The sequence below is a fragment of the Phascolarctos cinereus genome, unplaced genomic scaffold (genome assembly GCF_003287225.1).
Source record: "Phascolarctos cinereus isolate Bilbo 61053 unplaced genomic scaffold, phaCin_HiC Scaffold_8;HRSCAF=390, whole genome shotgun sequence".
In the NCBI taxonomy this organism is placed as follows: domain Eukaryota; kingdom Metazoa; phylum Chordata; class Mammalia; order Diprotodontia; family Phascolarctidae; genus Phascolarctos; species Phascolarctos cinereus.
In genome coordinates, this window is record NW_027556291.1 from 22356647 (window position 1) to 22381084 (window position 24438).

The window sequence follows — 24438 nt, forward strand, 5'->3', positions numbered from 1 at the left end:
TGCTCTATGAGAAGCCTACCCGTGGGGGAAGGGAGTGAAATCCTTTGGGAAGAAATATATATTCTGCTGAAAAAGAGGCAACTCCAACTTTGCTTCTGCTAATCCCAAGAGCATTGGGGAAGAGATGCAAGCTTTTGGAAAGCAAGGAAAGATAACAGAGCAGGGGAAACATGAGGCCACCAGCAGAGGCCAACTGGACTGACTATAGCAGAGCAACTTCAGGATGAACACAACATCGTGGCAGATGGAAAGGGTGCTGGATTTGGAATAGGAGGACACGGATTGAAATCCTCACCCTTTGTAGTGGCATGGCCATGGGCAAACACCCTCTTTGGCCTTCTTTTCCTCATCTACAAAATGAAGGGTTCCACTAGATGACTTCTCCAGTCATTTTGAGCCCTCAGGCCACAACCTTAGCTTTCCTGGAAAGGTGTAAATGGGGGTAGGGAACCTGCAGCTTCAAGTAGCCGTTTAGGTCCTCAAGTTTGGCCCTTTGACTGAATCCAAACTTCACAGAACAAATCCCCTTAATAAAAGGATTTGTTCTGTAAAATTTGGACTCAATCAATATGTGTTTCTTACCTCAGCCACATCCAGGGACCTAGAAGGCCACATGTGGCCTCGAGGCTGAAGGTTCCCCAACTCTGGTGTAAATCATTTGGCAACATTGAAGGACAGAGTGTTTACAATGTTATCATTGCTAATGTCAACTAGTATTTCCTCTCTATTATTATTTGGGGAGGGGCACCTTGTGGATACCATGTTTGCAGTTTGGAAAATGCCAGGCTATCTGGTAGGGCCCATTTCTCACACCTCTGGGAGAGTATGTGAGCCAACCAAGTTGGGATAGCCTCCAAAAGTATCTTGGGTCCTTCATGAGATAAGCATCTTTGACATGAAGATTTCAGCTGTCAGAAAGATTGAGTTATCTACCCAGATACAAGATACAGTTCTCAGTATATGTATAAATCCTCCTTACTGTCCAATTTTTAAAAATTATTTCTTTGGAGCCAGCATGGCATAATGGATCCCATGGACTGAAAGCCAGGAAGACTTGGGTTCATATCCTGCCTTTTACACTTACTAAGTTAGTGATCTTGGGCAAGTCATTTAACCCCTGTGTGTATCAGGCTACCCCTTTTTAGTTACCTACTAAGTCAGAGATGGGATGCTTCCATCCTAGATTTGATACTTAGTACCTTTCTGACCTTAGTCAAGTTATTTAACTTCAGTGGGCCTCAGTTTCCTCATCTGTAAAACAAGAGAGTTGGCTGAGAAGACTTGTAAGGTCTCACCCATTGATGAAGTCACAGATCTTCACATATCCATGTCAAGATTCTTTTCTCTTCTCTTAGAATTTCCATATGTGAGAATCTACTTTATCCAAAATTTTCTTATTTCAGTTGGACACCCACATTTTAGTAGCCTTTTTGATTCCTTCCTGTTTCCTCCTGGGTAAAATGATGGCCTCAGAGATCTCTCTCAGCTCTAGGCGGAGTTGCCCCAAGTGTCCTGGTCAGTCAAGGTTTTGCTGTTCCTTTTGTGGGCCTCTAAGTGTGTGCCATGATAGGTACAGTAGGTGGAGCCTTGAACTAGGATTCAAAGCCTGGGTCCAGATCCCAGCTCTGCCACCAGTGAGAGGCTGGGACCTTAATGAAGCCCCTTAACCTGACCCTCTCCATTTTCTCAGCTGTGAAGGAAGTGTTTGAACTGAATGAGCCCTCAGGTTCCTATTAACTCTAAATGACAGCATTAAAAAAACAAAAACAACTATTTGTAGCTCATGGAAATTGAGAGCACTGATGGTGTGATATATAGAGTGGAGTGAAGCAACAGATGGTAGAGTGGAAAGAGCACAGGCCTAGGAGTCAGAAGATCTGAGTTCAAGTCTTAGCTCTAACATTAGTAACTGTGGGACCTTCTTTGGCCTTTGGGAGCCTCAGTTTCCTTAACTAAGAACAGAGATACTTTCATGACCCAGGTCATAAGACTGTCAGGAAAGCACTTTGTAAACCTCAATTGATATGTTAATGTGAGTTATTATGAGGGGGGAAAGTGGTGGACCATTAGATCTGGGCTTTAGTTCCAGCTCTGCGGCTGACTGGCTGTTTGGTCTTGGGGGAGGCTTGTATCCTCTTGGGACCTCATTTTCCATATATCTAAAATGAGAGGGTTGGATTAGATGATCTCTAGGGGCCCTAACAGTTGAGAATTCCCCCTTCAGAGCTTCCTTAAAAGTCTCATTTTCCCTCCATTCACGTCCAATACCCTATGAACATGGTGGGGGAAAATCTTCATGTGCTAGAACAGGGCTTTCTAACCTGAAATACAAGAACTTTTTTTTTTGTGATTTTGAGAATTGTTTCAGTAAGATTGTTTTTCATTGTAATCCTGTGTATTTTCTTTTATTCATTTAACAGCATGATTGTAAGGAGTCCATAGGCTTCACCAGCCTGCCCAAGGGGTTCAAGACAGAAAAAGAAGCCCTGTTTTAGAGGCATGTGAGTTGTAATCCTTACTGGTTAACCTCTGTGATATACAGCTGCCCGACTGCTGCAGATCCCTGGCTCTCATCCTCACTTCCTTCAGTCAGGTGGCCTTTTTTTTGACAGTTCAAAGACAGAACCTTTATTAAATCTGATGTCAACCTTGAAGACAAGCATTTGCCATGGTAATAATCTTGTGGGTGCCTGCTGATTTGCATCCTCAGCATGTAGGTATGAATGCTGCTGTCAGAAGCCCCTGGATTCTGGTTCCTTTGTGCTCTCTGGGACATTTTCAGGATTTCTTGGTTCTAGTTGGAATAGTAATGCTGAAACCTACAAACAAGAAATATTTCTGGGTTCTGCTGTGAACCCATTAATTGAAAGTAAGAGAGGGGGCCTTTGGGGTATACCTCCTGCCTATCCATATGTTTTACTGTTAGAGTCTTGTGTGTTTTTCTCAGGTTCTGTACTTCAGGCTGGACTTGATGGCATCATTTCCTTTCTTCCACTTATGATCTTGTGCAAACTCTGAACTTGTCCAGTAGGATTAGTGTCACAATCGAGCATTGTCTGGATTCGGGGCAATGTAGCTGGTCAAATTGGATCTAGAACAAGCCGGACATGTCTGTGGAGCCCTGGGTGTGCTTCTTGGAGGAACTAGGAATGTTCTTAACATTTAAAAAGTCTGTTCATATATTTCATTAATGGACTGATCAGTATGAAAGGAGAGCGGCTTCCTGAGGTACATCTGACTGAATAATAAACATGAGATGCTGAATATCTCAGGAGAAAATTGGATGAAATCCCTCCCCCAGCCATGTGCTGTGTGCCACATGGACACCACAAAAGCAGCAGCAGGATCTTGACTTGGAGTTTCTTCTCTGGTAGAGAAGGTGGCTTTGCACTGAGCTATCTCTGTTCCTTTCCTCACTGTGAGGGCTTCAGGTCACAACTGTAATTTTCCAGCTTCCTCCTAGCTCTTTCTTTGGAAATAGCAACTGGGACGTCTGAAGTCTTAACCCTTTGCCTTATCAGACAACATGGCTCCCATGGCATGGCCTTGAATCTACTTCCCAGGCTTTTTCCCTCATCTGGAATCACACTGGAGCCCATTTCAAGTGCCGAAAACGTTCTGGAAATGGGAGAAATCTCTTGTTCCTTCTGTGGCCATTTGGGACTGCACTTTTCTAACTGAATCACAGCGATATTTGACAACATTAACTTTTAAGTGGTCATCCTTCCCTACAGCATTGCAGAGCATTTGCTAGTCAGCACATGCATGTTCTAACATCTTTCTCTTTTCAGTGTTTCTTATGGAGAATTTAGATTAAAAAAAAACCACACTGATTCACCAGAATCTGAATCAATAAATTTCTTCCTTCTCTCCTGCCATATTTTTCTCATCTGCTTTCAGTTTTATCTTGCCTCCTTTTCTGAACACTCATCTCAGGAATTAAAGAGATATTTAAGATACAGATTTTTGAAGGGCACTCATAAAGAAAGAATCTGAAGAGGGGAGAAAGCAAAAAAAGGTGGTGGCCATGAACAGGCTTCCCATGTGATATTGACAGGAGGTCCTGGGGCTCTCTGATTGGACTCTTTCCCTTCCTAAATACGTGCATTGTAAACTGATGCCTCCATTTATACAAACCCTAATATCAAAGCTGTCTGTAATTCCAGTGCTATGGAAGGTAGAAGTAGTTTTCTGTCTGAGAACATTTGGGAAGGGATTAGTAGACCAGAAGGAAAGATGTGTCAGCAATCATATAGAGTTAAACTTTCTGATAACTGTAAAATCTTAGTGTGATAATCTAAGTAAAAATATTCTTGAATATCTAATGGTCATAAATGACTCACATTTCTATGGCACTTTTATGTTTATGAGCTGCTTTTCTCACAAGAAGCCTACCAGGTGGGTAACGTTAGTATTATGTTTGCTGAATTGAATTCAGTCTAATTAGCATTTTTCAGGTGAGGAAACAGGTGCACAGTGACTTGCCCAGGGTCATACAGCCAGGAAATGTCACAGCTGGAACACAGCTGACTGTGAGCAAATCATTATCCAGGGCTCCTGGGAAGCCTGAAGTGTTGACCTTTTGATTCATTAGCCAGATGCTTCATCCTCTCTTTCTCTGACATAGCCACCAGTAGAGAAGCCTTAGATGACTTCAGTGTTGCACCTGCAGTGTGCTGAAGGGGCCACTAGATGGCAACAATATGATGCACCTGACCTGGCTGCTGAGTGAACTTGCAAAAGGTTCAGATCCATCGTTGTCCACCATCTGAATTCTTTGTTATCAAGACATCCAACTTAGCAGTTTTTAACCAAAGTCCATTATGAAAACCAGAGCATTGTTTTCTGAATATCCTAAGTCTTGGGGAGGTAGTATGATAGATGAAAGATCATTGAATCTTCTGTCAGAGAACCTGCCACTTCTATTTGTGTGACCTTGAATAAGTCACTTCCCAGCTCTGGGCCTCAGTTTCCTTATCTGTAAAATGAGAGGGTTGCTCTAGATGACCTCTAAGGACCCTAATAGCTCTCACTCTGATCCTATGATCTTTTTCTTTCTGTTGTTGTTTGTCTTTCCTTCTCAAAGAAGACCACGACATCAGGGAGGTGATGCCATGGCATGCAAGTGAATTGGATTTAAGCGAGGGAGGCCTGTGCAAAGTCACCAGCCTCACTTTCTCCTCCGGAGCCATCTGAGTCTTTCTAAAGAGAAGAGAAAAGGGTCCAGTACAGAGCCATGGGAGATATTCGTACTTAGAGCATGAGGAGAAGATGATAAACATGTGAAAGAGACTGAGAAGTAGTGGTCAGACTACTTAGTAGTAGTACCTCAGACAGGGTACAAGGAGAACTTGGAGTGTATTCAGGAGGTGGAAATGGACACCACTATCAATGCTGCAGAAAGATTGGGGTGGATGAGAACTAAGAAAAGTCCTTTAGGTTTAGAAATTAAGAAATCACTGGTGACCATGGAGGCCGAAAGCAGTGTCAGTAGATTGGTAAGATGAGAATCCAGGCTACAAAGATGGTGAGAAAGTAGAGGCAGAGAACGTAGACACCTGTCTTGGGCTTGTCTTGGACTGTGGGGAAGAAGAGGAGAGACATAGCATGCAAATTAAGGGAATGGCAGGGTCAAAGGAAGGTTTGCACAGGCTGGGGGATGCCTGAGCACGTTTGTAGGAATGGATGTGGTGGTAGTGGTGAAGAGCAATAAATGAATAGGGAGGGACTGAAGACTAGAAACAGGTTGATCAATGGAGCAAGGTTCTGGAGGGCCCAAATGGTAGAGATAGCCTTGGCAAGGAGGAGAATCATTTCATCCCCTGAGACTGGAGGAAGACAGGAGAGAATGGATGATGTCTCAAAGGTTTTGAGGTGTGGGTCAGAGGAGGGGATGGAGATCTTGATAGGTGGCCTCCATTTTCTTTGCTCATTTTCGTTCAACAGAGCTAAATCATTTGCCAAAGCTTATCATTTTTTCCTCTGCAGCAGCTCTGTCCCACAGCCCTTACCCTAGTTCAGGCCCTCATCGCCTGTTTTCTGGACTGTTGCAATGGCCTCCCTGCCTCCAGCCTTTCCCCTCTGCAATCTGTCCTCCACACATCCACAGAAGTAATTTCCCTAATGGCTGCCTGTGTTGCTCTCTAATCAATAAACTCCGGTGGCTCCCTGCTGCCTCTAGGATCAACTAGAAACTCTTCTGTTTAGCTTGCAAAGCAGTATCACAACATGCTCCCTAGCTCTCCGTCCTGTCATTAGAGAGGATGGCCCAGAAGCTTCGGTGTACTTGGTACACACGTGTTATTCTCCCTTGTACTCTGTGAGGCAGCCAAAACGATGAGTGTTCTGTTCCTTGCACACCATATTCCATCTCCTGCCCCAATACCTTGGCGTTGGCCAGCCCCCATGCCTGGAGTGCATTTTCTCCTCATCGCTGCCTTATAGAATCCCTTCTTGCAAGTACCATGGCTATGAATAAGCCTTTCCTGCTTCCCTCCCTCAGATTGCTGGAGCCCTCCCTCCCTGAACTACCTTCTGTTTATTCTGAATATGCTTATTTATGTACTTGTCATTTTCCTATTATAATGTAAGTTCCTGGGGAGTAGGGGATTGTCTCATTCTTCTCTTTGTAGCCTTATGCCTAGTACAGTAGAGAGCACAGAGTAGATGCCTGATAGATACTTGTTGATTGATCGAGTGCCAGTCAAGCTGTAACCGCGATGGAATATTTCGAAGCACCTCACCCCAGGCGCTTATCTGTTATGTGCCCCATCACTCTTTCTGGGCTTCCATTAGTGCAACATTCTTGCATAAAACCCTAGTGCTCCTACAGTCAATGATGCCTGCAGTTGGAGGTTGGTACTGTCAAATTTACAAGGTCCTTCTTTTAATACACAGATCTCTGTCCTTGAATGAGATGCTTTATGCTTCATTGTCTTTAAGTATGTTGAACAAAAGAATGGGTCAGAATCTCAGCCCCTGTCACTTTTGGGGAGAGTTCTGTTTTCCCATCGCTGTGAATCCTCTGGTAGCCCTATATAGAAGGGGTGGCAGGGGGAGATGAGGGTGAGATCTGACCCTTGAACTGGGAAGTCAGGTCTCCAGAGCTTAACTACAATTCCCCATCAGGGTTCTAGGGATAACTCCTAGGGGTTGATAGGATTATCTAATGCTGATAGCTCAGGCCCCTGCACTGATGTTTTTGCCCCAATATCAATCACCAGTGATAATTACCACCCTAGTATCCTTTGCCAGAGCTAGTTAGTATTCCCCAGGTGTCATTTAACTAGTCAGTATCTCCTCCATATCATCAATAAGGAATTAAAATCCATGCAGTTTTGCAAAGGGATATTGGCTGAGAAGATATAGTAAGAGCTGAAGAAGAAAACATCTGGAACTGGAGAAGACTCCTTTCTAAACCCAGGTCCCTGTGTATAGTTGGCTCATATGCCTGCCGCCAAGTTCGCTTCCAAATGCGGTATGGCCAATGGAAGAGTTGTTCCCCACTTGCAGGGTGCTGTATCTTGGTTGCTGGACTGGGTCATTCGAGTCACTTCTCAGGGCTACTCAGGCCCCTCACCATTGCTTGGCTACCATTACTACTGCCAGCTCAGGCTCAGCCATGAACTTCTTGGGTTTGGGCCTAGCAAACAATCGCAAGGCTTTTCTTTAGCATAGAGTAGTAAGGAGACAGGATAACTGAGCATGCTTTCAATCAGGAAGCAGAGCCCCATCCAATGTTTTATTTCTGGAAGCATGCTTACTGAGGCCCCATGTGGCTAGGTATTGACATAGCCCTCTCCATCATTCTTTCAAACAATGCAGATTATAAGCTTCCCAAACCTTCTCATCTTGGGTGATTCTGGTCCCTATTCTCCCAGAGATCCTCCGTAGACAATTCATATCACAGACTGAAATCCTTTCTCTTGGCCAGGATTTCTTACCTTGGGGTCCATGAGCCCCCAAGGGGTTTGTCTGTAACCTTGAATGGAGAAAAATGTACTAACCTCTAACTCAAATTTAACATTTACTTCCATTATTAATTTAAACAACCAAACAAACCGTTATTCTGAGAGAGAGGTCCATGGGCTTGACCAGACTGCATAACACAGGTAAGGAAGCTCTGCTCAAGGCCTTAGGATTTTCATTTTTTTCCATATTCCCTGGATAGCAGTACAGCCCTCATGCTATCAGGCTTTTATCTCTAGTTTTCACTCCACCTTCTCTTTCAATAATATATTTCCTCATTTGTCATGGGCAATATGCTGCTGCTTGCTGACACACCCACTGGGTATCCCTCCAATGTCCTTTGGTTCACCTGTGGTTTGGATTCCACCAGAGATAGTGGTGGTCCATAATTTAAAGCCATATAACATCCCTGAAAGAACACTGGGCTTAGGGGAGGCAGCAGAGTGGAATCACTGTTCCCCAAGTGAGCTACGGCCTGGTCACCAACTCTATCCAGTTGATCGCTTATAATGCACATAGTAGGTCAATATATATTTATCAAATGAATGGATTATTGAAGGCATCACAGTCTAACCTGTCTGGAACGCATGTACATCTGCCATGGTCATTTAGGAGAGGAATCAGACCCAATTATCAACAGACTTATTAGGTAGAATTTTCCTGTCTACTTTCCTATGAGACCTGGGTACTAATGAAAAAAAAAAAAAAGGTCAACAAAGCTGCCCTGGAAAGTGGTCTTCCAAAGTCTGTCACTCCCCAGAGGTTTCTTGTAGGGCAGTTTCTTTCTCTCCATCCCCTTTAATTTAAACATTGGAGTCTGTAATATTTCTGGGTACCTGGAGCAATCCGGAGCTAGAGGGTTTTGCAGTCTTTTAGAAGGGGTGTACTATTCTGTTTCTGAGGGAAAGGGGAGGAGGCTACTTCACAGTAATTGAGGGGCTAGCCCCCTTCCCCCTCACATTCTGGCAATTAGATTAATTTAGGTTAACCCATAAAGGCTGCGTTTTTCAAAATGCACAAACACACCTCTTTGGAGCCCCACATCCATTCACACCTTAGTGTGAATTACTTTAATTAGATAAGCACTGAATTAACACCTAATTGATTAAAGCTGAATGCTTGTTGAAATGAATTGAGCACCTAGTTGAAAGCAGAAAAGGAATGAAAGGTGAGCCAACCACAGACAAATTTGGCCTACTTTGGGGTTTTGCCAAGTGCTCTGGTGGCCAGCCATCCTCCCTTTCTCCCTTCATTGTCCCCCCCACACACCTCCTTCCTCCAACTGAAAATGAGCTGCCTCTGGCAGGTGGCTATTCATGTTTTCCTATCTGTTTTCCCCCAGAGGAAAACCAAGTCTTTGTAAGGCTACCAAAGCCTCTTCACTGCCTGGGTTAGCCTACAGTGCGGCAAATATCTCTTTAGAAGTAGCATGCATATTTTATATTGTCAATTTTATATTCTGACATCCATGGGCTTCCCAAGGTCTACCAAGTTTTCATATTTCTGTCACTGGAGGTGACATGAATGAAAGAGGCAAAGGCAGGGAAGGGAGGAGATCTAGAAAAGCATTCCTGTGAAATCAAACCGGAAACTCCCGGTGCTCTTCTGTGTTCCCAAATAAACCATAATAAGGGAGCCCAGTTTCCAGTCGGGGCCACTAAATCACCTGAATTCTGAGCCTGCTGGTTATGGATGAAGCTTCCCAAGGGTTCGTGCACTGCAGCCCCAGTTCCAAATTCCCTCCTCGTGCTCACCAGGTCCAGGCATGTGAGCAAATCCCCACCCCAATCATTTTGCTGGGGGTTGCATCATGGTCAGTGATAGCTGTTCCACCCTCTGTGTATTTGCTTTTTGCTGGGGTTGGGGGGGAAGGGGGGATGAGCAGCGAAGCTCCTGCCATGAAAGAAGGTGAGGGCCAGGAAATACGATTTTATACAAAGCTGGAGAGGTGGGCCTGGTCTCCGTAATAAATTCCCTTGAAACATATGTATTTTTCCTCCCACTGCCCAAACAAAACAAAACAACTTTTTAAAATGGAAAAAAAAATACCTCATGACAAATATATGTAGTTCAGCAAAACAAATATCCAGATTGGCCACGTTCAAAAAACATGTCTCATCCTGCATTTTAGGTCCATCACTGCTCGGGCAAGGAAGTGGCCAGCATGCTTCATCTTCAGTCCTGTGGGATTGTGATCAGAGTTATACAGTCTGTGCAAGTTGTTTTTCTCTATGATGTTGTCATTGTATACATTGTTCTCCTAGTTCTGCTTACTTCATTCTTCATGAGTTCACGAGAGTCTTCCCGGTTTCCTCTGAAATTGTCTACTTTGCGATTTGTAATAATTATATTCCATTACATTCAGATACCATAATTTGCTTCGCCATTCCTCCCAAAATGGATACCTTCTGAGTTTACAGTTTTTGGCTACTACAAAAAGAGCTGTTATTAATATTCTTGTATATCCTTATCCTCCTTCTTCGATCTCTTAGGGTATAGGCCTCATAGTGATATTATTGGGTCAGAGGCTGTAGACAGTTTTTATGATTTGGGGATGGGGTGGTTCCAAATTGTTTTCCAGAATGCCTGGACCAATTCGCAGCTCCACTGACAATGCACTTTTCCTGAAGACTCTCCAACATTTATCATTTTCCTCTTCTGTCGTCTCTGACAATCCGATGGGTGTGAGATGTAACCTCAGAGTTGCTTTTCTCTAATTATTAGTGATTTGGAGCATTCTTTTTTTGATATGGCTGTTGATAGCTTGGATTTCTGCCTTTGAAAACTGTGACAAACTCAGTGACAAGTTAAACGATATTCTGAAAAAGGTCCTAGATTCTTAGAGGTATAGGGGACCTTGGTGATTGTCTAGTCCAACTCCTTCATTTTATAGATAAGGAAACTGAGGCACAGAAATGGAAAATGTTCGATGTCACACAGCAAGATAGAGCTAGGATTAGAATAGAAGTTTTCTGACTCCTAGGCTAATGGTGAAGATATTTGAGGGCCTTCCTAGCACTTCTCAAATAGAAACCATTCATTCTGCCTATGTTGGTCCTTATCATAACTCTATACCTCTTCTGTATGTGTGTGCAGGGGTGGTAGTGGCGATGGTACTCTAGAACTATGATTTCATTGGTACAGGGAACTCGTGACAGGTCTTCCTGACACCAAGATGGGCTTTCTTTCACAGTGCTGTGCTTCCTCTCTAGCTATGTATCATAGCAGTCATGGCTGGTTTATTTAGCTGGATTCTCTGATTTATATAGACCTTCTGGCTTGCAATAGCTAGATGGGGAAAGACAGCTAGCCGTGTTTCTTCCTGAAGCTCCCAAATCTCTTCTCTACCTGGTAGGATGTGAGTATATCAGCCACTGACCGCATTCTTTTCTCTATTTTGGGGACGATGACCAAGAAAAGCAACCAGATAGGAATCATATGTATCATTGAATTTAAAGCCAGGAAGGACCTTGGAGAGAATCTGTTCCAACCCCTTATTTAAGGCAGAGAAGGTAAGTGATGAGTAAGATCACAAAGTTAGTAAATCAGGATTCAAACCCAACCCTTTTGACTCCAAATCTTGTGTTCTGCTCATCACAATCCCCTGCACTCCTCACCATCAAGACTATGTCTATACATTATTGACTCTCTTTCAAACCTTCATCTTCCTCCTTTTTTTGGGGGGGTGGGGGGGCTGTGATAGCAGGAAGTCCTGGTTCTAGTCCTAGCTCAGCCCTTTATTAGGACTTGTATCAGAGCCCTAAGGAAGTCAAGCCCCCAGTCACCTTCTGATAGACCAGCATGCTCCCAGAGCTCTCTAATTCATGCCACTCACAGTACTTCCTTGGGTGGGATTACGGTGTGGAGGAAGGGCCACATATTGCTTCTGCCCTCCATTCACCAGTGTAGCTCTGTTCCTGGTAGGCACCTAAGGCTCCCCTTCACAGGGCTCCATTTCTGGCTGCTGTGCAGTCCTGATGCATCTCTCCTCCTTTCCCACAAGACATAATGGGTCTTTCTCACCAATGTTCTTAGTTTAGCTTCTTGATTTTCTGTGGTTTGGAGAGGGTGGCTTGAGTCCTTTGGTGGAAACGTTCTGGAATTGCAGCTGACAGTTTTTTCTAACCTTTAGCTTTTTCAGATGTCTGCTGCGAGCATGGGTCTGGATTACTTATGGCTCCCTCCCCCTCTGTTATAATACCTTCTGTTATAATAGTCCCACCTTCTACATGAAAGGACTCCTTAGTTGACATGAGAACTTCTCCAACTGAACCATCCAGTTGAACCAAATCTCTCCTTCTCCATTTTATTTCCTTCTTCTTGGCTGGCTGAATGGGTGCTTCCCACTCACCCAGTACTTCCCAGGAAGTCTGGTGGGTGTTCCCAATGGCATTCTTGCTCTTTTCTTTCCGTTTGCCTTTCCATCTCCCACCTTCCTTCACAACAGCTGGGCCAGGTGATGTGAATGACCCAGGCTACAGTCAGAAGCTCCTCAGAATGAAGGAGGAGAGAATATGGCAGAACTGCCTCCTTCAGGCATCCATGGCAAAGTCTTTGCCCTAAATAAGGAGATGATTACCTCATAGACTCTCCTGCACAAATAGAAGGGAGTATTAGGACTCCCACGTCATATCCATCTCAACACAGCCTGCTTATTGGAGACACAGCTTCCCTCAGTTCCAAGCCTTGCCTGGTGGCATGCTGTGTCCAGAACATCGTGCACATTCTGGAAAGCGGAAATGAGTTTGTGGCTTCCCCCATACACTTCCAGGTTGCCTCCCTGTCTGCTCTCTGAGAGATTGATGAATCTGGTTATTTTTATGTCACATGTTATGCATACTCACCTTGCCACATTGATACTTCCTCTAAGAGGAAGAATTAGCACTGAGATGACTCTGTACCCTCCCCCAAAGTTTTGTTATGTGTAGCAAGGGACAGAATAGTACCCTGAGCATTCAGAATGACCTCTCTCAGATACAGCTGTGTGTATTCAGATATTTGGGTGCTTTGGGGTGGTTCATTGAATTCAGCTGCTCTTGAGCCATAGAAGCACAGAGTTGGGAGCTCTCTTAGACACTGTGGAATACAACACTCTCATTTTGTAGGGGGAACGTGAACCCCAGAAGAAGAGAAGGCCAGGGTCACCCAACAAGTCTGGAGCATAGCTGGCACTAGGGCCCTAGATCTCCCAAGTTCTAAATGTCATTCTCTCCTTACTGGTAGCTGCTACCTCTTGAACACTATTAAAAACATTTTTGTAAAGTGAGTTTTTTCTGATAGTTCATTATTCTCAACACTTTGTTTCCCAGCTGCCATGATCCTGTCTGAGAAGAAGCTGGAGCTGTCAGCACTGCCTTTGGCTGCTCTGGAGGGGCTGCTGCTCAGAGGCTTGGGTCCTGAGACTTAAGCACCAACATATCGAACACCATACTCTGCAGGCCCGTGGCTGTCATGTTCCCATCGCATTGCTTACCTCAACTGCCAGTCTGGTAGGGGCCGAAGTTAGTACTAGGCATAGGGGATGATTTGTGGTTTGTTACTGTTGAATTTTAATAAGGAGGGCATTAAAAAGGGAGCTTTCCCCTTCCCTCTTCAGCCCCTGCTGCTGTTAGGTTCCTCCAGATCCAGCCTGGGGCAGCTGGCCCTTGAGGGAGACCTTTCAAACACTTGTAGGTTTGCCATCAGCGAAGAGCTTTGCTGCAGCTTTAGGGGATGGGCTCTTTAAGACCCATTTCTTTGCACAAGATAATGCTTTGCACAACTAGTTACTTTGATCAGTGTTATTACTTGTTTGAAGGCAGAGATGAAAGGAAGAAAAGTTGCCTTTCTTAATGAAGTAACATTTTTTTAGTGAAGTGAGCCGCTAAACTCCCCTGAATTGCTGCCTTGGTCTCCGTGCTAGATAGGACTTAAGAAATCGTCTAGGCTGACCTCCTCATTTTACAGATGAGGAAAATGGGACCCGGAGAGAGGGAAGAGACCTGTCCAGGGTCACCTCGCTAATAAGCTGGGACTTGAAGCCACAATGTTAAGACTCTTAAGCCAGTGCTGTTGGATTCTGAAGACAGACTTGGCACAAGCACGGGCGGCTCTAAACTAGTCTCGACACTTCTCAGAGCTTTAGTGTCCTGATCTGGAATGTGGAGAGAATACGTATACTACCATCCTCGCAAGGCTGGTTGTGAAGACTTTTCTACTTTGTTATAGTATGGTTTTTAAAGTTCTGTCTAATCACAACCAATGGAAGTTGTTTGAGAAGACGGCACTTGATCAATCAGGGCTTTCTGGTTTTTGTGTCATAGATCCCTTTTGGCAGTTAGTCTGATGAAGCCTAGGGAGCCCTTCTCAAGATCATGCGTAAAAGAAAATACAGAGGATTACAAAGGAAACCGATTAGATTAAAGTAGTTATCCAAATATTCCAAATAAAATAAGTTTATGAACCCTCTCTTGAATCATGTTGTTTTTCAGTCCTGCCCAACTCTTTGTGACCCCACTTGGGATTTTCTTGGCAGAGATACTGGAGTGGTCTGCCATTTCTTTTTCCAGCTCATTTTACAGAGGAGGAAACTGAAGCAAACAGAGTGAAGTGACTTGCCCAGAGTCACACAGGTAGTCAGTGTCTGAGGCCTGATTTGAACTCAGGAAGACGAGCCTTCCTGACTCCAGGTCTGGCACTCTATCTACTGCAGTGCCCTCTAGCTATCCCATTTAATCATATTTCCACCTAAAAATAAGTTCCTGTTATTGTCTTAGTCTCCATTGCCTCTATATGGGTGATGACTACTATGAAAATATTTCATGGGAAACTGTTTTAGAGAATGAGTGTGCCTTTATTTATAAATATTTTATTTCTTGGGGGAGAAAACCTGAACTGCAGATGGATTCTATTTAAAACCATTGCTTCAAAATTTTATCATGTGTAGTCTTATCCTCCATGTTTGGTTGAAGCTTTGTTTGAAAAGGAAACCCTCCTCCTTGCTTCCCCTCCTTCCTCCCATCACCTGTTTTCCCTTCCCCCCTGCCCCAGTTTAATACTGTCCCATGGCAGTGCATGGAGCTAATTTGGGTGAAAGTCTGGAAATCCTGGGTAGGTCTCTGAGCTTTGTAGTGAAATAAATATATTGCTGATGTTTAGGAATTGTGATTCAGGTGAGGGAGGAAGGAACCTACTGTAAATTAGGCCCCTAAGTATAGCTAGTGGTTCAAACACTCCTATTTGTGTGGCTCTTTTACAAAGCTGCATACAAATAAATGGCTAGAGAACGTTAACCTCTGTGGTGAGGAATGGGGAAAGCATTATTCAGAGAGGCAGCCTTATGTGTAGGTAGAATAGGTGATCACCCATGGGATGTGACCTGAGATACTTGAGACTTTCCCCAAAAGACCTTCCCCCAGGTATCAAAGTATCCATTTGCCCCAGTGCACAAAATGTGTTGTTTATATGCCCCCTCTTCTAGGAAGCCTTCTCTGATCCCCTACTTGCTAACAAATCCTCTCTCCCCAATTTTCCTTGTATTCTACTCAGTTATGTACTGGTCATATCTTCACCCCTGCTCTTCCCCTGCCTTCTCCCTCTCCCCTCCCAGAGGAGAAGCAAGTGTTCCTCGAGGACAAGAGCTGTTTCGTCTGTCTTTGTAGCTCTAGGTCCATGTGGTACCTTGCATGTAACAGGTACTTGAGAAATGTTTATTTAATTGAATTGCCTTGCTGACTACACCTCTCCTCCCCCAACCGAATACATGTAGGACCAGTGTTTTAAATCTCCTTTGTGTGTCCCCCAGCATCCAGGCCTTGCTGGAAACAGTCAGTCAAGAAGCATTTATTAAGTACTTGCTATGTGCCCAGCACTGTGCTAAACACTGGGATGAATATTAGTGTGGTTTTAGCATTTAATCCATAGGATTAAAGTGCTGCTTTTTTAAAGTTGCAAGTGGTCTCACTAGCTTTGTGACTCTGGGAAAGTCATTTAACTCCAATTGCCTCACCAAAAAAAAAAACCAAACCCCAAAATCCAAACTGCAAGTGGTCTGGCTATGTTACAGAATTCCAGGATCTCCAGGTTGGCAGGTATCTCAGAGAGGTAGTCCAAGCTGTGCCTGAATAGGAATCCTCTCTACCTAGTGCCACCCAAAGCAACCTCTTCCTCTTTTGGAAATCCTTAATTGGTAGGAATTTTCTCCCTTATATTAACCCTTATTTTGTCTTTTTCCTATTTCTGCCTTTGAAGCCAAATAGAAGTTCAGTCCCTTTTCTATTTGATAGCCTTCAAATACTTGAAGCCAACTGTCTTGTTCCTCTGCCCCAAGTCTTCTGTCCTCCAGGCTAAGCAGCCATAGTTCCTCCAACGGATTCTGATCTCATACTTTCTAGAGGCCATTCATCATCCTAGTCTCCCTTCAGCTTATCAATGTCCTTCCTTCCAAAATCAGAGCATCAGCATCAACACACAGTGGATAGAAAGCTGGTCTGCAAACCAGGAAGATCTTGACTCACGTTCGCCTCTGACACGTGCTGGATGTGTGACCCTGGACAAATCCCTTAATCTCTTGGTGTTCCAGAAAAATAAGACAGAGAAGTTGCAGAAAAGCTTACCAATCTGCATTGGTGCATGAAGTTTCCTCAACCCCAAGTTCCCTATCCCATTGAATTCATAGGACCAGTGCCTGGTCCCATCCCCTATCTACATTTGTGCCCAGAACCGAGCTCCGTACTACAAAGGTGATCTGACCTGGACAGAGAACAGTGGAACGATAACTCTCCTATTCCCAGCTAGAATTCCTCTCTTGATGAAGCTCAGGGTGGCACCAGCTTTTCTGGCTGCCATATAATACTTGGATTGAGCTTATAGTACCACTAAGACCCCTGGTTTCCTTTCAGATGAATTTCTCCTTCATCTTGTATTTGTGTAATTGATTGTTTAAACCCGATAGTAAGACTTTGACTCTATTAGCTTTCATTTTATTGCATTTTCAGTATTCTACCTTGAGATCTTTTGGAATCCTGACTCAGTCATTTAACTTGTTAGCTGCACCCCTTAGCTTTGTGTCATCTTTAAATTTGATAAATTCATCTATAGCTTCATCATCAATTTTTAGAAAACAGCACAAAGCAAAGCATGGATCCTCAGAATCTTCCTTGTTTTCATTGAGCCAGTAACAACTATTCTTTGCATCTAGTCACTTAACCAGTTCTGAATGCCCCTATTTGTGCTATAGGTTAGCATATATCTCTCCATCTTGTTCTCAAGAATAACATATTTTCATTAAATTCTTTGCCGAGATCTAGGTCAACTCCATTTATAGCATTCTTTTGATCTACCAGTCTAGTATCCCTGTTTAAAAAAAAATGAGATTAGTCTGGCATTATCTGCTGGTGGTAAAGCCATGCTGCTCTGAGAAATCCTTGCTTCCTTTTCTTCACAACTGCTAGCAGTCCTTTTAATAATGTGTGCTAGGATTTTGCTAGGAATTGGCGTCAAGCTCGCTGGCCTAGGGTTTGCAGACCTGGCTCATCTCTTTTTGGAAAAGCAGGACAGCTTTGCACTTCTTCGTTCCCGTGATGCTACTTTACCTCTTCACAAGCTTTCAGAGATTAGCAGAAGTGACTTAGAAATCCCATGTGCCAGTTTCTTTCAGCACCCCATGATAGAGTTCATTGGATCAGCCTCCTTGCATTTGTCAAGGACAGCTAAGTGCTTCTGTGTATCTCTCTACTTATCTTGGCTATAACCTTTTTTCACTATCAATGGGAAAGGACACTGGTAGGAGGAGATGAACAAGGTCAACAGTCAGATCTTTTAACAGTTTGGGGAGCGAGGGAAGAAACAGGTTCAGCTCTCAGTGGGTTTATTACAACTGAACGTAAGAGCCCTTCTTGCCGAACTCTTAGCCTAGCCAGGGCTAATGCTTGGCACAATTCTTCAACAGGTCCAGTTGGCCTCTACGTCCTTTACAGAGCCTCTCCCTGGCCACCCAAAGGCTTCACTTTGAACTGAATGCCACCTGAACAGTATCCCCTGCTCTAAATCAGCCTTCCCTTTTCTTCCCCTAAAACTCTGATTGTCTTGAGCCTTGTTCTCTCTCAGTGACAGACAGCAAGGCAGCAGGTGAGGCAGCCTGCTGTAGTGGAAAGAGCATTGAGCCTAGCATTGAGGGTCCTGGATTCTAGTCTACTTACTAGTTATATGACTACATGTGGGCAGCATCACTTAGGCATTAAGTGACAAGCTGCTAGTCCATGTCACACTCCTTCTCTGGCCATTATTATTTGGTCTAGTTTAAACACTCTCCTAGTCTGTCCCCATTATATCTTTCCTCTTGGCAATGCCATTCAATCCCATGGCTTCGCCTGTTGCTTCCAAGCAGATGACTCCCAAGTCTGGAGCTTTATTTCCAGATGCACCCAGACCGTCTTCAGTTGGGTGTCTCACTGACCCTTCAAACTCAACTTATCCCAAACTGAGCTCATAGCCTTCTCCATCTCTGACATACCCATTTCTGTCCATGACCCCACTTTCCCATGCTTGGAACATTGGGGTTGTCTGTGACTTTTCTCCTCTCTTACCATTCATTGCCAGTCAGTTACTAGGTTCTGTTAGTTTCACATCTTCAACATCTTTTGTATCTATTCTCTTTCCTTTCTTTCTACTGTTACCACCCTTGTCTGGGCCTCATTGTCACCCACCTGGGCTACTGCAGTAGCTAAAGGTCCATGTGCTCTTTTTACCTCCTTCACCTCCTTTCTTCAAGCCACTGACAGAAGGATCTTTCTTATGCATAGATTGGTCAAGTCATTCCTCCACTGATCTGTTCAGACATCTTCAATGGCTCCCTGTTGCCTGCCAAGTAAAGTTCAGATCTCCTTGTTTGACATTCACACCTTCCACAGTATGGCCCCATCACGTCTTTCAGCTTCACCAACTGGCAAACATGCATTATGCTCTCTTATATCTACACCTTTGCTCACTCTGTTTTCTGTGCCTTCCCTTCCTGAATTCCTGTATAACCCTTACAGCCTAGCATAAATGCTACCTCCTTTAGTAAATCATCCACTATTCCCTCAGCAGACTTCATCTAGTGCTTGTTCTGTAACTCTGAGCAGAACCAGGAGAACATTGTACACACAAACAGCCACACTGTTTGATGACTGACTTTGATAGACTTGGCTCTTCACAGCAACGCAAGAGTCTAAGACAGTTCCAAAAGACTCATGATGGAAATTGCTATCCACACCCAGAGATAGAACTGTGGAGTCTGAATGTAGATGGGAGCATGCTATTTGCTCTCCTTTTCCTTTGTTGTTTCGTTTTGTTGCTTCATTCTCATGGTTCTTCCCATTAGTTCTAATTGTTCTTTACATCATGACTAATGGGAAAATATGCTTAATGTGAACGTATAAGTAGAGCCTATATCAGATTGCATGCCATCTTGGTGGGGGGAGGAGTGGGAGAGGGAGAGGGAGAAAATTTAAAATTCAAAATCTTAAGGAAATGAATGTTGAAAACTAAAAATAAATTATCAAGAAAAAAATGAAGCCTTTTCCTATCCCTCCCTACTGCCCTCCCTCTGAAACTCCCTTGTATTTAACTGCTTTGTATTTATTTATGTTTATTCACTTGATATTTATACTGCATATATATGTGTATATAGATAGATAGATAGATGATGTACCTTAAGCTCCCTATGTGTAGAGGTTGTTTCACCCTTTGTCCTTGGACTGCCCAGTGCCTGACACAGTGCCAGGCACACCATAGATACTTAATAGGTACTTGTTGATTGACATCTGAGCTCATGTTTTTCATTGCTGACTCCTTTCTCAGTTTTTGTCTCCTGTGGACTTCTGGATGTCTACTGCTTTCCTTCTTCCTGTATTGTAGCAATTCCCTACGTTATCTAACTTGGTTGGAATATATGGGTCTTTTTCTCCCTCTTCCTTTCCTTTTAAGCTTAAAGCTCTTGTTTTGAAAAGCTGGGTTTATAAAACTCTAGGTAGATACATTCTTTTTTATTATTATTTTTTTTTTAGGCACTTGGGGTTAAGTGACTTGACCAGGGTCACACAGCTAGTAAGTATCAAGTGTTTGAACTCAGGTCCTTTTGACTTCAAGGCCAGTGCTCTATCCACTGCACCATTTAGCTTCCCCCAGATACGTTCTTAGTAGCCTTAACTTGTTAAGCGTACTCTCTCCTGGGCCTGGAGGTCATCATTCCTATATGTTAAGCTGTGGTCTCTAAGTCTTATTTCTCAGGTACCACCTTCTTAACCAATTGTTCACTTCCCAGATCTTCTTTTCTCTTCCAAAGCCCTGATTTTCCACTAGCAGCAATGATGAAAACACCTCCCATGTCCTTAAGGTCTTCAATTTAATGCCTTAGACCAGGGGTGGGGAACCTGCAGCCTCAAGGCCCCATGTGGCCCTCTAGGTTCTCAAGTGTGGCCCTTTGTTTTACAGAACAGATCCTTTTGTTGAGGAGGTTTGTTCTGTGAAGTTTGGATTCAGTCAGAGGGCCACACTTGAGGACCTAGAGGGCCACGTGGCGCTTTGAGGTCTCAGGTTCCCCACTGCTGCCCTAGCTGTCATGATCTTTAGCAGTATATCCTAGGTTGTTTCTGACACTTTGATGATTGCCCCTATGAATCAGCAGAGGTGGAGAGCTGTCATCTGGTATGCTAAGTCCTTTTGCCATGTCCTGGGCCTCTGCTAAGCTACTACCACATTGTAGGCTAGAAAATACACCACTTACTTCCATAATGACCACAATGACATCAACTTTTTAACCAAAGAGATCCCAACAACCCACTGGCTGCTGTTGCCAAGCAACTACTCCACGTCCAGGTATCGTGTAACACATCACCTCCCTTCTGCTTTTGTGAAACCGCATAGCATTGTGCAATTCTGATAGGAAGGGACAAGGAAAAAGTCTGTGGGAATCCCCGGCTGAGGGCTCCCCAGAATCTGTGCTGGACATGCTACAACGTTTCCCGCAGATCTTCTGACACCTGTAAGTTCAAATCCCAGTGAGTATTTCACAACTTTAAAGATACAGATGTTTCTCCAGTCCTGTAATCTGTAGCATTTCCTTATATGGCTGACTTCGTGATATGACCATTATATTCACAAATTCTTACTCTGATATTACCACGAGAGACAGTTTGGCATAGTGACTAGAGAGCTGTTCTCAAAGCCCATAAGCCCTGGGTTCAAGTGCTGCCTCTGGTCCAGATTCACTGTGTGACAGTGGGCAAGGCATTTTGGTTCTCTCTGCTTGCTCCCAGGCTACTCCCTAAGGCTGCATGTGGCAGAGAAGATTCTAAGTGGCATTAGTAGAGGGGCTTTCCTCCTGTGGCAGTTCTCTATATAATGAAATCTAAGTCTAGTCTCCATCCCTGGGGCTACTAGTCCAGGTATTTTTATTCGCATTGACTTGTAAATACACCTAGTAATTCTCTGAGTCTTGTGAATTGTGTTGCTTGTAAGGGAAAATGATGCCAACCTCCTGGCTGAGTGGTGTCACATGGTACAATTCTCAGATTTCCTGGGTGGGGAACCCACTCAGGCCTTTTATTTCGCATGAGAGCCAGTCTGGAGTTATCCAAAGGTTACACCTCTGAGGATTCAGACCCGAATGACTGGGAAGATAGCATTACCTCTGATAAAGAGACCAAAGGAGGTCAGAAAGGAGCCACCACAAGAGGGAAAAAGAATTAGTTCCGTTTTAGCCATTTCCCTCCTATTTCCTTGTATTTACCCCACTTATATAAACCCTATGCAGATGCCACCACTTATCAAATTGAAAGGCAACAATGACGATGATAATAACAGCGATTTAGCACTTTGCATATATTATCACATTCTACCTGAGAGTGGGAAGAGGGGTACAGTTGGGCATGATTTTTATCAGTGAGACTCATAAAACTGGTGTGCTCATTCTCAAAGTCATAGCCTTTGCCTTCTTAGAACATTATCGGTAGAGTGGTTTAGTTGTTTCAGCAATAATTGTAGTGAAGACATATTCTGCTCCTTGGAGGGAACCTGAAAACCAAATTTTGTACCAGCCGTAGTCACAAAAACCTAATTCCTAAGCACCCGCCATCTCGTGAAGAGATGGGCATAAACGATCTTCATCCGACTCGTTTTGATATTCCCACACATTGCCACATTTTAATTACTCATAAGGTTTCCATGCTGGAGATGGGCGCTTTAAAAATCATTGGTATTTTGAAAATCCAAAGCCGGGGTGATACACGCTCAGGTGTTAATTTATTTACATCAATTAATTTCAGGCCTCTGATGTAAACCAATTAGTATTCAACACTTAATGGAGTCATTATCTGTCAGATTAGCTTCTAGGAATGCTTGTCACTGCTACAGGACCAGGCACCAGAACTTTGCTAATAAAACTAGAAGAATTAATGGAGTGAACAGCATAGATAATGACTTAATGTGGAACGTACAGTATAGAAAATAGAGTGATCAGCTGTCTCCCAGAAATAAAGATATCACCCAGGCAGCTTCTTGATCCCCCCCCCCCCCATGGGTTTAGACAATGCTATTCAAAAACAGCGAGAGTGGTGAAGTCATAATAAGAACTGTGTATCCTTGCTGCCCTGGAAGATGCATGTCTGGCATGCAGATGGAAGTATGCCGTGGAACGGCAGCTCCTATTTCCTTCGAGAGGAAGGGCAGAAGGAGGTGGGTAACAGGAAGGAGGGTGGATGAGGAAGTGTGCTGTGCTGTGTGTCCAAGAGCAGATCTGCAGCTTCAAATCCCATATCTAGTTCTTCTCCTTGTGCAACCATAGGCTAATGACTTCCCCTCTCTAGGTCTCACTTTAGTGGACTGGCTGACCTCTAAGATCCCTTTTTGTTCAAAATCTGTGATCGCATGATCCCGGCCACCTTAAAGAGCCATGAATGTGTGTGGCCACAAATGCTGGTGTGGAATTGTGGGGGTCTTACCTTGGGGGCTGCCTTAGAAGCAGACCCTTGGGAACGGATATGTTTGAATTCAGAGTGAATTTTCTGGTGATTACAAAGCCAGTAACGAGCAATGTAGGCAGATATTTCCTAAGAGAATTGTTTATTGATTGATTGATGGATGGATATATTGTGTTGTATTGTAGAAAGGGAATCTCTGTTTTATCAGTCCACTAATGACAGCCCCCTTCAAAATGTCCTTTCTCACTGATATGTCAAGGTGACTAAGCTCACTGGTGGAGATAGATAGGCTGGCTGGATTTGCGCACTCCATGGTTCTCATGAGAAATACGTTGTTGGTTTGTTGTTGTTTTTGTTGTTGATGTTGTGTCCCCCCACCCCCCCCAGGAATATCCTGGAATTGAGTTTTTCTTGGTTCTTAACTTGCTATTTGAGTTTAGCTTTATTACTTTATGTTTTCCTTTCTTGTCTAGCTGAGTCAAGTGTTATGTGAAAGAAAGAATGTGCTGTGGATCAGAATCAAGGTCCTGGGAATCCCAGGATCACAGACTCTCCAGGAGGGAAAGAAAGGCCCGGGGGCCAGCCAGCCCAAGCTGGGGAGGGAGCTCCCCCTCTATCAGCCTCAGCAGGCAGATTAATTCCTAGGACAGTCCTGAGGAGATGTGCACCAAGCTCTGGGCATTCGGGATTTCCTCATGAAATCACAAATGGGCTTCAGCTAGTTCTTCTTAAACTCCCAACAGTTCTCATGCAGTGTTTTGTACACAATTGATGCTTAAGAAATATTGTGGACTCATTTGTACTGAATAACATCTTGGTCTGAATTCCTCAGCTTCTTGCTCCCTCCTGCCCTTCCCTTCCCTAAATGCCCCTCCATGTTCCAGACTCTGTGGTTAATAAATTGGAAGGCTCCTCTGTTATTTTTAGCCTCTGTGATCAGTCCCTCAGCAAGGCCCATGCTCTACTCCTCAGAAATGTTTCCTGTCTCTGTCCCTTTTCCTCCATTCTCAGCATCACTATACTTAACTTCTCCTGGTAGTTGTTGTCACTGATGTGGTTGTTTTCGTCATTATTACTTGTAGCTGTTAGCTCTTTAAAGTTGGCAGAGTGCTTTTAGAACTCTCACAACAACCTTTGGAAGGAGGTGCTGTGATTATGCCCATTTTACAGATAGTGAAACTGAGAGGTTAAGCAACTTTCCCAGGGTCACATAGCTACTAAGTGTCTGAGGTGGGATTTGAACCTAGGTCTTCCTGATTTCAAGTTCAGTGCTATAGCCACAGTGCCTTGTTGCCTCCCATCATTTCATACCCGAATTTCTGTAACCACTTTTCAGATACTCTCCCAGCTTCTCGTTTCTCTTCCTTCCAGTACAGTTGGCGCATCAGTGCCAATCTCATTTTGCTCCAACATGTCTTTTAGCAAGTCGTTTCCCTGCTGATGAGTCGATAATGGCTTCTTATTGTGTACTGCATCAGGTCCAGACTGCTTGGCCTAGTTCTCAAGGCTCTCCATAATCTGGTCCCCTCTA